Source organism: Parus major, chromosome Z, assembly GCF_001522545.3.
Source record: "Parus major isolate Abel chromosome Z, Parus_major1.1, whole genome shotgun sequence".
NCBI lineage: Eukaryota > Metazoa > Chordata > Aves > Passeriformes > Paridae > Parus > Parus major.
The window spans coordinates 60,003,502-60,015,775 of record NC_031799.1 but is presented as its reverse complement, the minus strand read 5'-3'; the positions used below and the strand labels follow the sequence as shown (position 1 = coordinate 60,015,775).

At 40.8% G+C, this 12,274-nt stretch overlaps 1 long non-coding RNA gene across 1 annotated transcript; it reads left to right on the top strand.

Annotated features, from left to right (window-relative positions):
- The first annotated feature begins 901 nt into the window (after nucleotides 1–901).
- On the top strand, nucleotides 902–12,253 carry LOC107215953. Its single transcript, XR_004500569.1, has 3 exons — nucleotides 902–987; nucleotides 7,290–7,376; nucleotides 10,109–12,253. It is a non-coding gene; the product is annotated as an uncharacterized LOC107215953 (long non-coding RNA).
- Nucleotides 12,254–12,274: the final 21 nt, after the last annotated feature.

Genomic DNA, 12,274 nt, shown 5'->3' with positions numbered 1-12,274 from the left:
AGGAGGAAAACTGCCACTTAGTAACTCTTCTGATTAAAAAAAAAAAGTTTATATATTTATGTAGAGCCACATTTCCAACTCCCAGAGACATCCACACAGAACTGCTCTGTAGGACTTCTACAGAAGTGGCCTTTGGGATAGGCCTAAGGATTTTACACTGGAATGGCCAGTATGTCTGAAGTGTACCACAGCCCTCACTTCAAAGGTATGAGCTTATCTGTACAGAGAATGTTCAGTTCCTGATAAATTGATGCTGTCTGTCCTAACATTTGTTGAATTTATCCTGCCTTTTCTGCTGCAAACCCAGAGGGGGAAAGGACCAGAGCATGGTGCTCTCGCCCTCAACAGCACAACCAGAGGTTCACTACATTCTACATAGTGTTGAAAAGTCTGACAGAGCTGTTATCCAACATTTCCTGTGGTAGTTTGCAGTGCTTGTCCCACTGTTTTTTGACGTGTCCTACCTTTCATAGCTGCAGATCCAGGCAGGGACAGGACCACAGAATGAAAGGTTCTTGACCTCAGCCATAGAGCTGGAGATTAGGTCCCTTCTGCAAGGATGCTGGTTGAAAGTTACAGAGTTAAAACTGGCTCCTCCTAGCTACAGCCCCAGTGATGTGCCTTGTCACAGGGGGGCAAAGGAGAGCTGTGGCCCATTACATTCTAGGACAGGTATAATCCTGCCTGACAGAAAGATGTGGAACTGACAACCTTGAGCTAAGTCTGGCAGAGCCTTAGGCGGGGTTTTGCCCAAGCTCGATCAAGGGCTATTGCCCAATCATTTGTTGTTCTGCTATTTAGAGCTGTAAGTCAACAGAAAGACAGGTCAAGAACAAGGTTCTGGTCTTGTTCCATCCATCTGGTGTCACTCAGACAGATTTCTGCTGTTTTCTACAGAGCCCCTCACTAAGCTGAAGGAAGAACACACATTTCCAGGATGCACTGCCCCATGGTCTTTCCAACTATGTGAAAGGAGGCTTTATTGAGGTGAGGATCTATCTTTTTCTACCCTGGCTCAAGTGAAAGAATGAGAGAAAATGGGCTTGAGTTCTTTGAGACTTTTGTTCTCTATTGGATGTGGGAAGAAACTTAGTAACTGCAGATGAGAAGGCAGAAGTGCTTAATGCCTTCCTTGCCTCAGTCTTTGTCCTCAGGACAACTGTACTCCTGGGTTGGAAGACGGAGTCAGGGATTAGAATGGCTCCCTGTTATCCAGGAGCAGGCAGTCAGAGACCTGCTGAGCTGCTTGGATGTTCATAAATCTATGGGCCCAGATGGGATCCATCCCAGGGTGATGAGGGAGTTTCCAGATGAGCTTGTGAAGCTGCTCTCCATCATTTACCAGCAGTCCTGGCTCACTGGTGAGGTTCCAGATGACTGGAAGCTGGACAGTGTGATGCCCATTCACAAAAAGGGTGGGAAGGAGGGTCCTGGTAATTATAGGCCAGTTAGCTTGACTTCAGTACCCGGTACACTGAGTGTCATTACTTACAGGATGGCCAGGGGATCAGACCCAGCCAGCATGGGTTTAGGAGGGGTAGGTTGTGTTTGACCAGTCTGATCTCCTTTTATGACCAGGTGACCCACCTGGTGGATGCAGGAAAGGCTGTGGATGTGTCTATTTGGACTTCAGCAAGGCCTTTGACACTGTCTCCCACAGCACACTCCTGGAGAAGCTGGCAGCCCATGGCTTGGACAGGAGCACTCTGTGCTGGGTTAGGAACTGGTTGGATGCTGGGCCCAGAGAGTGGTGGTGAGTTGGGCTGCATCCAGCTGGGGCAGTCACCAGTGGTGTCCCCCAGGGGTCTGTGCTAGGGCCAGGTCTGTTCAGTATTTTATTGATGACATGGATAAGGGTATTGAGTCTTTCATTAGTAAATTTGCAGATGTTACTAAGCTGGGAGCATGTGTCGATCTGTTGGAAGGGAGGAGGGCTCTGCAGAGAGACCTGGAATGGTTGGATGGATGGACAGAGTCCAGTGGGATGAAGTTTAATAGGTCCAAGTGCTGGGTCCTGCATTTTGGCCACAACAACCCCCTGCAGTGCCACAGGCTGGGGATGGTGTGGCTGGACAGTGCCCAGGCAGAAAGGGACCTGGGGGTGCTGGTGACAGCAGCTGGACATGAGCCAGCAGTGTGCCCTGGTGGCCAAGAAGGCCAATGGCCCTTGGCCTGTATCAGGAATGGTGTGGCCAGCAGGAGCAGGGCGGTCATTCTCCCCCTGTACTCGGCACTGGTGAGGCCACACCTGCAGTGCTGTGTCCAGTTCTGGGCCCTTAGTTTGGGAAGGATGCTGAGACGCTGGAGCACATCCAGAGGAGGACAACAGAGATGGTGAAGGGTCTGGAGCACATGTCCTGTGAGGAGCAGCTGAGGGAGCTGGGGTTGTTCAGCCTGGAGAAAAGGAGGCTCAAAGGTGACCTCATCACTCTCTACAGCTCCCTGAAAGGAGGCTGTGGTCAGGTGGGGGTTGGTCTCTTTCTCCAGGCAACTGACAGAACAAGAGGACAGTCTCAAGCTTCACCAAGGGAAATATAGGTTGGATATCAGGAAAAGGGTTTTACAGAAAAGGCGATAAAGTACATGAATGGTCTGCCCAGGGAGGTGGTACAGTCACCATCCCTGGATGTGTTTGGAAAAAAGTCTGGATGTGGCACTTGGTGCCATGGTTTATTTGAGGTGTTAGGGAATAGGTTGGACTCGATGATCTTGAAGGTCTCTCCCAACCTAGCAATTCTGTGATTTTGTGATTCTGAGCAGTGCCAGGGGAGGTTCAGGTTAGAGATTTTAAAAAAAAAAAAAAAAAAAAAAATCACTGAAAATGTGGCAAATGTGGTTAGCCATTGAGATAAGTGGCCTGGGAGGTCAAAAGGGGTACTCAAAAGGTTTCCATGTGTGACCTCGAGATGTGGTTTAGGGGTGATTGTAGTGGTGCTAGGCTGATGGAAGAAGCAGATGATCTTGAAGGTCCCTTCCAACCTTGATTATTCTGCCTTTCTATGGTCCCACAGGCAGCAAAAGTCTTCCCACACTATGGGGAGCTCCATGACACTGGACATATTATGTCCATAACATAACTTGAATTTCATTTTCTGTTCCATGAACCATTGGCTTGTCCTTCTAGTTTTGTAATCTTTTGTGGAAACCTTCTGGAACTTCTTCTTATTGTCCATATTACATGTGATTTTTAGATCTTTAGTAATGTGCAAAGATATATTTATCTTTATATGTAACATAAACATATAAAATACATCTTCATCCTCCTTTTGTGAAGGTAACAGGGAAACATTCAGAGGCTGCTCTGAGGTCATGTGGGTATGGTGGTTTCAAAAGATGGAACCCAGACGTTCACTGAGAGTATGAAAAGACATGGGTGTGTGCCAAAAGACATATCCTCTGTCAGCTGTATGAGGGCAGAGGGGGAGGTCTGCCTCTGGTACAGGGGCTCCACACAAACCTCACCATGAGGTCATTCTTTGTGCACAGCTGGGCGTTCTGCACTCTGCCTCTGGAAATTTTCACTGAGTTCATCAAAGGAAAACTCTTGCTACAAGCCACTTTCTTGTATACTCTGCTGCTGCAATACCTTTTCAGATTAAGTACAAAAAGATACCAGGTATCATTAAACTCCTCACAGTACATAACTGGAAAACTAAGCAGTCACAAAAAACACATTTTTGTTTACTGAAACACTTTGTTTTAAGTCTTATGTGACTATGTTGGTATATTCATTAGTTTGACAAAATCAAAGCTTTACATATCCATTTATTATCTAATGCATGTCTAAGTTTCAGCACTTTCAGCACTTTCAGCACTTTCACTGCTTTCTTGTATTTACACCAATGGACCAGGTGAAGTTATTTTTGAATCTCATGCATGATGTGTTGGTCTTTTTCACATTTTAAGCATTGTAAGCACTCTTGTATCAGAAAAACCTTTGCTAAATCAATGGGAACTTTTGTTCAGTAGGTAATGGTCTTCAAAAATGTAAATCGGGGATGCTAGAGGAGGAAGAGAAAATGACTGAAACTAGCATTTGGTAAAAAATTATGTACCTTTATACAATATATTTGGCTTTCAGATGATGCCTTACTAAGGCATTTTTAGATGTAGACAAAGGAAAGGTCAGGCAGAACAAGCTATATTGTGCAGAAACTATGCAACAATTGAATCTATTTTATTTATTAGGGGACAAGAAAGTCCTGACAAAACAAACTTATGAAAAAGCTAAACTAAGCATGTCCTTTATAAGAACAAATTAATGGTCACTGAAACTAGATAAACATACAAAAGGAGCTTACTTGTTAGGTGTTATATAGCCTACATAATGAACTGACACTGAATGAGATTAAGATACAGATGAGCAATGTTAGGAATGTATTTTTGGCTATACATATGCATATTGGAATTCCCACTGGTTATTAAAACAATAGAGATTAAACATGAATAGATTATACATATATTTTACATATGCATAACTTTGAGGGATTATTCATCAACAAAAATACCCCTTACTATATAGTGGCAGGTATTGATCAACTCTTCAGGCAGCATGACCTGCTTAAATCTTTGATCCTCTTCTCCAGCAGTAAAACACTGTAGGTGTTTGGTAGCCTTCATCATTGTTCCTCTCATACAAAATTTTATCCTGCCTCTATTGGCAAACATATAGCATAACACTAATCAAATCCTCATTCCCTTAAGGTTGTCATAAAAATTTTCCTCTGTAGTATTTCTTGGGCCACCTCAGGCACATTATATAAAATACTACAGAAGACAGAATGAGGACCCAATTGAAAAACACATCCAGATTAAGCAGAAAATGAGTTTTTTTATTCACTAGCATGTTTTCCTTCCTTTCTTCAACTGCAGTCTCTAAATATGCACAATTGTAAGTCATCTAGTCATCTGTAGAAGGGTTAACAGACCCTCCTTAGCCAGCAGAAGTAGACAAATCGAACACAGTGACAGAGCAAAGCCAACCACAATTTGCTCATTAAAGCAAATGCATTTTTGAAAATTTCATAATATTTACAAGAATCAGATAAGTGCAAATGAAACAAAGCTCTGTGTCTGGGGTTTCTGTGAGAGTAAGGAAGTTAACACTGAGATCTGAGCTCTGCTAAATAACGCCCTCTTGAGCTAACCCTGCTTGCCCATTGGCTTTCAGGTACAGAGGAGTTAGAGCAGACCTCTAAGCCATAGGGTCTTTACTTAGAGGCTAAGAAGTCTTGAAATGCAATACAGAGAAGTGTTTAAACCAGAAGGTGTCATTCAGCACAACACGTGATCTCATTTGGAGTGTGGATACTTACAGAAGATCCAAAACCTTGAGGCAGAGCTGGAGAGTGAAAAGCTCAAAAGACATTTTCACAAAGCTTCACCAAAGCACTAAGAGACTGACACATAATTTTGCGGAGAATTTTCTTAACCTCCTATCTTTCTAAACTCCACATAACCTGTGAGCTTCATCTTCTTTTATTTTCTTTTTTTTTTAACCAAATGAACTTCCTCACTGGCCCCAACCTCTCATAATTCCCATGCTGCACGAAGTTAACCAAACGTCTTTTAAAACAGAATTCAGGATCAGATTAGTATATATTGAGCACTACAGTTTCTCTATGCTTGCCCACCAACGTCTCACATTACAAAACCACAAGTACTGCTTTCCTAAAAAGCACCTTTCAAGTAAGCTCCCTTTTAGTGAAACATGACTGCTACTGTGTACTATTTTAAAAATGGCTTGACAGAATTGCTAATGTTCTCATTCCTTCAGGATATTTCCTAATACTTGTAGCCTTTTCATGTTTCTAATTAGGCCAGTAATGGTCCCTGAAGTTAAACCAATTAAAATTATTTACTGTGACACATAGTGTAGAGATAATTATCTGATATCTGAATCCAACTTCTGCTTACTTCGCAACATTACTTAATAGAAAACAGGGAACCTGATGCCCACGCTTTCATTTTACTTGTCTACCAAATGTGTTTGCCCTATAGCAAACTGTTCAAATAAAGCATTAAAATCTTTGTGGTGCTAATCAAAATGTTTAAAATCCACTCACACTCCTTTATAGTACTGAGAAGCATAAAAAACTCTCACACATTACCTTTTACATTATAGTTTCTGATCAATGTAGTATTATACTTACATTGTGCATAGATAATTCAGCTTATGTAGTTTCTAAAAACATTTACAGCTTTTTTTTTTTTTTTCTCTTAAAAACATGCATGGAACAGAATAAAGACTTGAAATTTTTATACTTATGGACACAAGAAGTTTTCTTTCGATAAAATAGCTTAATCTCCAGATTTTATTTAATTTACTATAATATTTTATTTAATACTTCCACAAGCTGACTTTTCCTGGGAAAATTATGAATTTATATGAGGGGATTTTCCAACATACCATGTTTCATAGTTAAGCCTTTTAAATTTAGCCAAGGTTCACTTGGAATGTACTAATTTCAGAACCTCATGGGAAGGGGAGAAAAGACACGTGACAGAAAGAAGTAAAATATTTCACAGGAGAGATAGTGTTTTCTACAGAGTAACCACTACCAGAGAATCCCTCTTGAGGGGAAAAAAAAAAATCCTATACATCACGAATTCTGCATTTGGAAACAATTTGGCCTGTTTGCAAAGTAAAACTGGTTGAAGCCTTCACACAGAAACTTAAACAAGTAAAATAATTTATATTTTTTCTGAAATCTGTCAAATGCTGCAAATTGCAATAATATAGAAAGGTGTTCAGCAAACTAGAGGGACAAGCCAACATATTCCCTGAGTGGTATGACAGGATACCACTCTCTTAGCACAGATAGTGGGAAATGTCTCTCCTTGCCTTGCCAAATTTTCTGAGCTTTGTGGCCAATCTGAAACCCAAATGGAGTGCTTATGGGTTTGTCTAATTCAAATTTAGCATCACATTTTTACACTTCTCTGGTAATTGAAAATGTATACGTGATCTTAGTGTGCAAGAAATGTGCTTTACTTACAGGCTGGGAGAACTGAGCCTGCTGAAACAAATTCTAAACCTGCAACAACACAGCCTGGTCCCCTCCCTGCTACAGGGATGGAACTTTTGTGGGGTGAAGGTAGAACAGTGCTTTATGTTCTGCTGGGTGACTTATGTTCAGCTCAGGTGGCTTACCTCCCTGCACTTCTACTTTTCACATCTGGCTTACAAATCCTTAGCTTAACATCTGAGGCATTACCAGCTAGATGGTGTTCTATGTATGATGCACAGGAGGAGTTACCAACTTACAAACTTTTTTATTTTGTTACAGATTTTAGTTCATTAGAAGCACAGAAAAATATGAGGAAAATATATTTAAGGTCACCCTTGCTCTCCCCACTTCTTCAAAGATTTCAAGGTAATGACTTAAATTGAAACCTATAATGAAAAAACATATTCTTACATCATCATTATGTCATTCCTTCTATTTCCTTCAATTTCCCATACATTTCAGTCTTCAGTGCACCATCAACTCACACTTAAATGAATAAAGCAATTGCAAACATTGTTAGACATCATTCTCATGTGGAAATGATTTCATATTTTGGCTAAATTGTCTTTCCTGATAAAGAGGATTAAGTTAGCTCATGGACAGTAACTACTTTGTACATCTTAATTTACGTCATATTTCTTTCACCCCCTTGTAACTGCTAACTAATTCACATACATTCTTTTATCTTGCTGATCACCAAAGCTAATTAATTCTTGTCTGCTTCTGATGCTATTGAAAGCAAAGGAATGTGCACCAATTCCTGGCATGAAGGAGTTAAAAACTTCTCAGTGTTCACTCTGGAAGGTTTGTTCCTATGCCCTTTTAGACAATGACAAGCCTAAGTGTAAAACTAATTAACATTTGAAAAACTAGTGTTAATCAATAGGACATAGCTTCATCAGGGGCCTTGCTCTGCCAAGTTTTTCTGCTTGATTTTTCATACCATATATTTCAAATTATTGAGCTAGTTTTAGATGTGTTTGCTGGATTGGGAACATGACGAAACATTAAAAGACTGAAGTCACTGTAAATACATGACTGGTATTTTTTTTAATATCTTTACTAAACTCTAGTTATTTATTCTGCTGTTCCTCCTCTATCCCTCCCCCATCATTCTGTTGAGTGGCAGACCTGACTCTCCTTCGATTTTATTGTTGTACTAAATGATACATTATATTTAGGATAACAATTTATCATCATCATCTATCAGGAGAATGCTGGTGAAATCTAAATTAGACCCCTCCTAAAGGTCTGTGTGTGTGGTAGGATTTTTTTATGTTGGATAGAACAAGAAATTATATCTGTTATTTTTGCATTTCCTGTTTTGAAAGCAGAATGATCATAATTCCAACACCTAGAAACTGGGGGAAATTTTCTGTTTTAGAGAAACTTAATTGCTTGGGCCTACTGTTGCTGACATGCATTGAGTTATGATCTAAATGGTAGAGCCCTTTAGCTTCTGCTAAACCAGATTATAACAAATCACTATCAACTATTTTTAAATTCAATACTATGCTCTCATTATTAAGATGACAATATCTGACAGCTATATGTTAGTGAAAAATTAAGAAAGGTGAAGGAGGGTGCCAGTGAAGTCTTAAAAATTGTAAATATGGATATTTTGTCTTGGCATTTTTGAGCACCATAAAAAGGAGTTGACTGACCACAAACTGACTTATGTGGTCTGTTTTCACTAGATTCATGTCGGAAAGAGTGGCATGTATCCTTATTGTGCTGCTGTGGACAAGAATTTACTGTGAGGAAAGCATCTTACCTCTTCTCATATTTAGTAATGTGCAGTAGAAACTTGAAAATTGTTGTTAAATTTCCTCTAAAACATTACTGCTATCAACTGCGTAATAATCAAAATCCTGAAGTTTACCAGAAATGTAAGCAAGATTTAAAGCAGTAGGCCTGAGAGACTTGAGGGCAGAATGAACAAATCAAACTAATTAAAATTCTGATTTACTAAGGTTTAGAGGCAATCCCTAAATCAGAGGAACATGCCCCTCCAGCCTCAGTTATCAGGTGAATTCACTGAAGTGCTACAATTTCTACAGTTCTGTGAAGGAAACAGAGACTCAATCGCCAGACAAATGGAGTTTCAAATTGAATTTCAAAAGTTGAATTTCAAATGTTATACACCAATGTAGACATAATGGACAAACCTGATTAATAGAACCTCTCCTCAAACTGGGCTTTGACAGGGACAAGGAGTTAACTGCTATGAAACCAAGTCTCATATTGGACCATGATTCTGATGGGAATCCCGATGTTTTTTGGTCTTTCTGAAGCTCTCACTGGCTGATAGCTAAAGCTCAGTGCAGGAGTGGAATAAGTACACTATTTTTTTGTGGGTCCACAGGTGATCTCACACATCAGCAACACAACTGGCATGGAGCCAGGAGAGAGATTGTGGAGAGATTAACCTTGAGTAACATACTCACCATGCTTGCTTCAAAGAAACCTTAGAATATTCCACATTCTTCTAAATGCTGGGATTCACCTCAGACATAGTCAGGTCATTCACATAATTTAGATATTTAATTTCCATTGCATTCTAATAGTTCATGAAAGAAATTACTGTATAGGCAGTAAGCCTAAAGGAAAGAGTGTTTATGTGCACATCTGAAAAAATAATTAATATTAATTTAATTTGGCTTGACTATTCAGTGTTAAATTGAAAGCTTGTAGAGCTTGTAGAGCTCTGTCAACAATGTAGAACACTGTCATGTCATTGATTCAAGTATATCATAAGGTGATGGCCTCTCAGTATTCTTCAGGATCACTGATGCAACTTTCAGCAAAGGTATGTCACTACATTACACATCAATATTCATGATTTTGTCAACTACTTGGTATTAAAAAACCTTTCTCAAAGTAAATAATGGCATTATAAATATAACCAAGTCCTAAATTGTAATAATAGAAATTCCATCTCTAATCAATAACAGATATTTTAGGCAAGTTCATAGTAACAGACTGAGTAGAATAGATGCAATCTACTCCCAGGATCTGGACCCTCTGATACTTTTGTCTTTGTAGACTATGCTTTGAATTTAACACATTTTATTCCAATAAGATTCATTATGTTACAGATTCTACAAACACTAGTGGAAACTTGTTTTGTCAACACAACTTGATGTCATCATTTGATCAAAGTGAACCTACTCCTCGAAATCCAGCTAATATGAAGAGGGACTGCATGAGGAAATTTTTCTAAAATTCAGGTGGCAAGGCACTGAAGGCTGTTTTCTCATGAAGCATAATGCAATGATGTTTTTGAAGCTCAAATTACTTTGCAATTCCAGCAAAGCTGTGCTTAATTTCATTATAAATATACAACCAGCTGATTGTGCTTATTGTGGATACATTTACCAAAAGAGCAACTCATAAAACCACACAAGTATAACATAAAGTAACCTTGCAATATTGGATTAGTACCAATCAATGATTCCCAGGAAGGTGTACATAAAACAGTCCCTTAGATATGTAGTTCAGTAGTGGGAATTCATTCTGGGACATTTACCTTTTAATTTGTTATAAAAAATCCCAAACCAGCATCAGAGAGATTTCTCTCCAATCAGCAGGTTTTGAATATGTTAACTGGAGAGTTTTTTTTCTTGCATCTGAAAACAATTGTCCAATGTATGTTTTTCACTATGCTTTTCTGCCTAAAAGCAAAAAAATGCTCCCTTGAAGACTCAAGAAAATGGGTAAAGAAAAGGGACATTGTTGTGCAGACACCCGAAATGATGATACAGAAAATTCTTTTCAGTGGACCACCAAATTTATCTTGAATTGACAGAGAAGCAAAAGCATTGCAGACTGAAGAGTCATATTAGTTTTGTGCTTTTCTGTTTTTATTTCACATGACAAAAGCTAAGCTTAAATGTTACAATTTTGGGAACATTCTGTGTTATACACAGAATCACAAAGATCCGAACAAATTTATCTTCCTAAATTTTCATTGTATTAAATTCCACATGGATGAAAACAAACCTTCCTTGGACCTATGGAAAGCTGTAGGACTGAAAATAACAAAGAAATTGTGGAGAGATGAGGTGGGACTGGGTTACAGGCTGTGGGATGTGCCTGCAGAACACCAGGGCAGCACAGAGAAGCTTGTCTCTGACTGACCCTGGGGACAGGAGATGCGACAAGGCAGATGTCCCACGGAGAGGATCACCCCATGGAAGGACAAGGAAGTGTGTTGGTGGTGTGGCAATGTGTGATGGGTCACTCAGTGAAAAACACCCTACAAGAAAATATTGTGTCCTTAAGAAGTGTTTAAAGCCAGCTCGTTTCTCTCAATAAACATCAGAGTCTGCTCTGCCTCGGTTGCTACAAATGGTGCTCTGCATCTGGGCTTTGATAGGCAGCTTGACAGTGGCTGCACCTGTGACAATGCTCAGCTGAACTCCAGGGTCACTGAAAGGAAGCCCAGGACTGAAACAAAGCCCATGGCACTGACTGACCTTTCTGCAGGAAGGATGGAAGGCAGCTAAGAACTGTGGGGAGCGGTGTATCCCAGGAACTAAAGAACATCACGGAGATGTTGAAACAGATTTTGGAAAAACATGGCAGGAAAGTTGAATCTACAGATTTGAGCAGACTCTTGTAATGGGCTAAGGACAGAGTGATTCAACTTTAGACAGTACCAATGTACTCAGTGTTTTTGGACAAGGGATGCTTTAGGGGACACCTTGTGTGACTGAATTTGTGAGGGCTGGCAGAGCTTTTGGGCTCATGGTGGACTGTGTGTGAGGTGCTAATGGCGTATGTGGCACCTGGAGACCGGGAAAAGAAGGACACTTGTGCTGCCTTGACAGCCATGGTGGGTCCTTCTGTGCTGCCATCAAGTGAAACACAAGCCTCCAACCAAGAGGCTGTCGGGGCTGTGGGGGAGCCAGAGCATGGCCCCTGGTCCCCTGATCCTGGGGGTGAGCCAGATTTTTCCCCCCATATCCATGGTTGGTGGGTGGAGGTGAGAAAACAAGCTGCTGCAGAGGGGGAAGTGGATTTAAAAGAGCTCACGCCACCCCGCGCCATGTGGGATCAGCTGGAGCAGGGATGTAGCAAGCAGTGGGGCAGCCTCAGCAGCACATTCCCTCTCTGCCTGCCCTCTGTGAGAGTAGCAGCCACAGCGGCGAGGACGTGCAGAGCCACGGTGTCAGAGCGGTGGTGGTGAGCACATGGCCCAGCAGTGAGCACATGGCACAGCTTCCACCAGTGAGCACATGGCCCAGCAGTGAGCACATGGC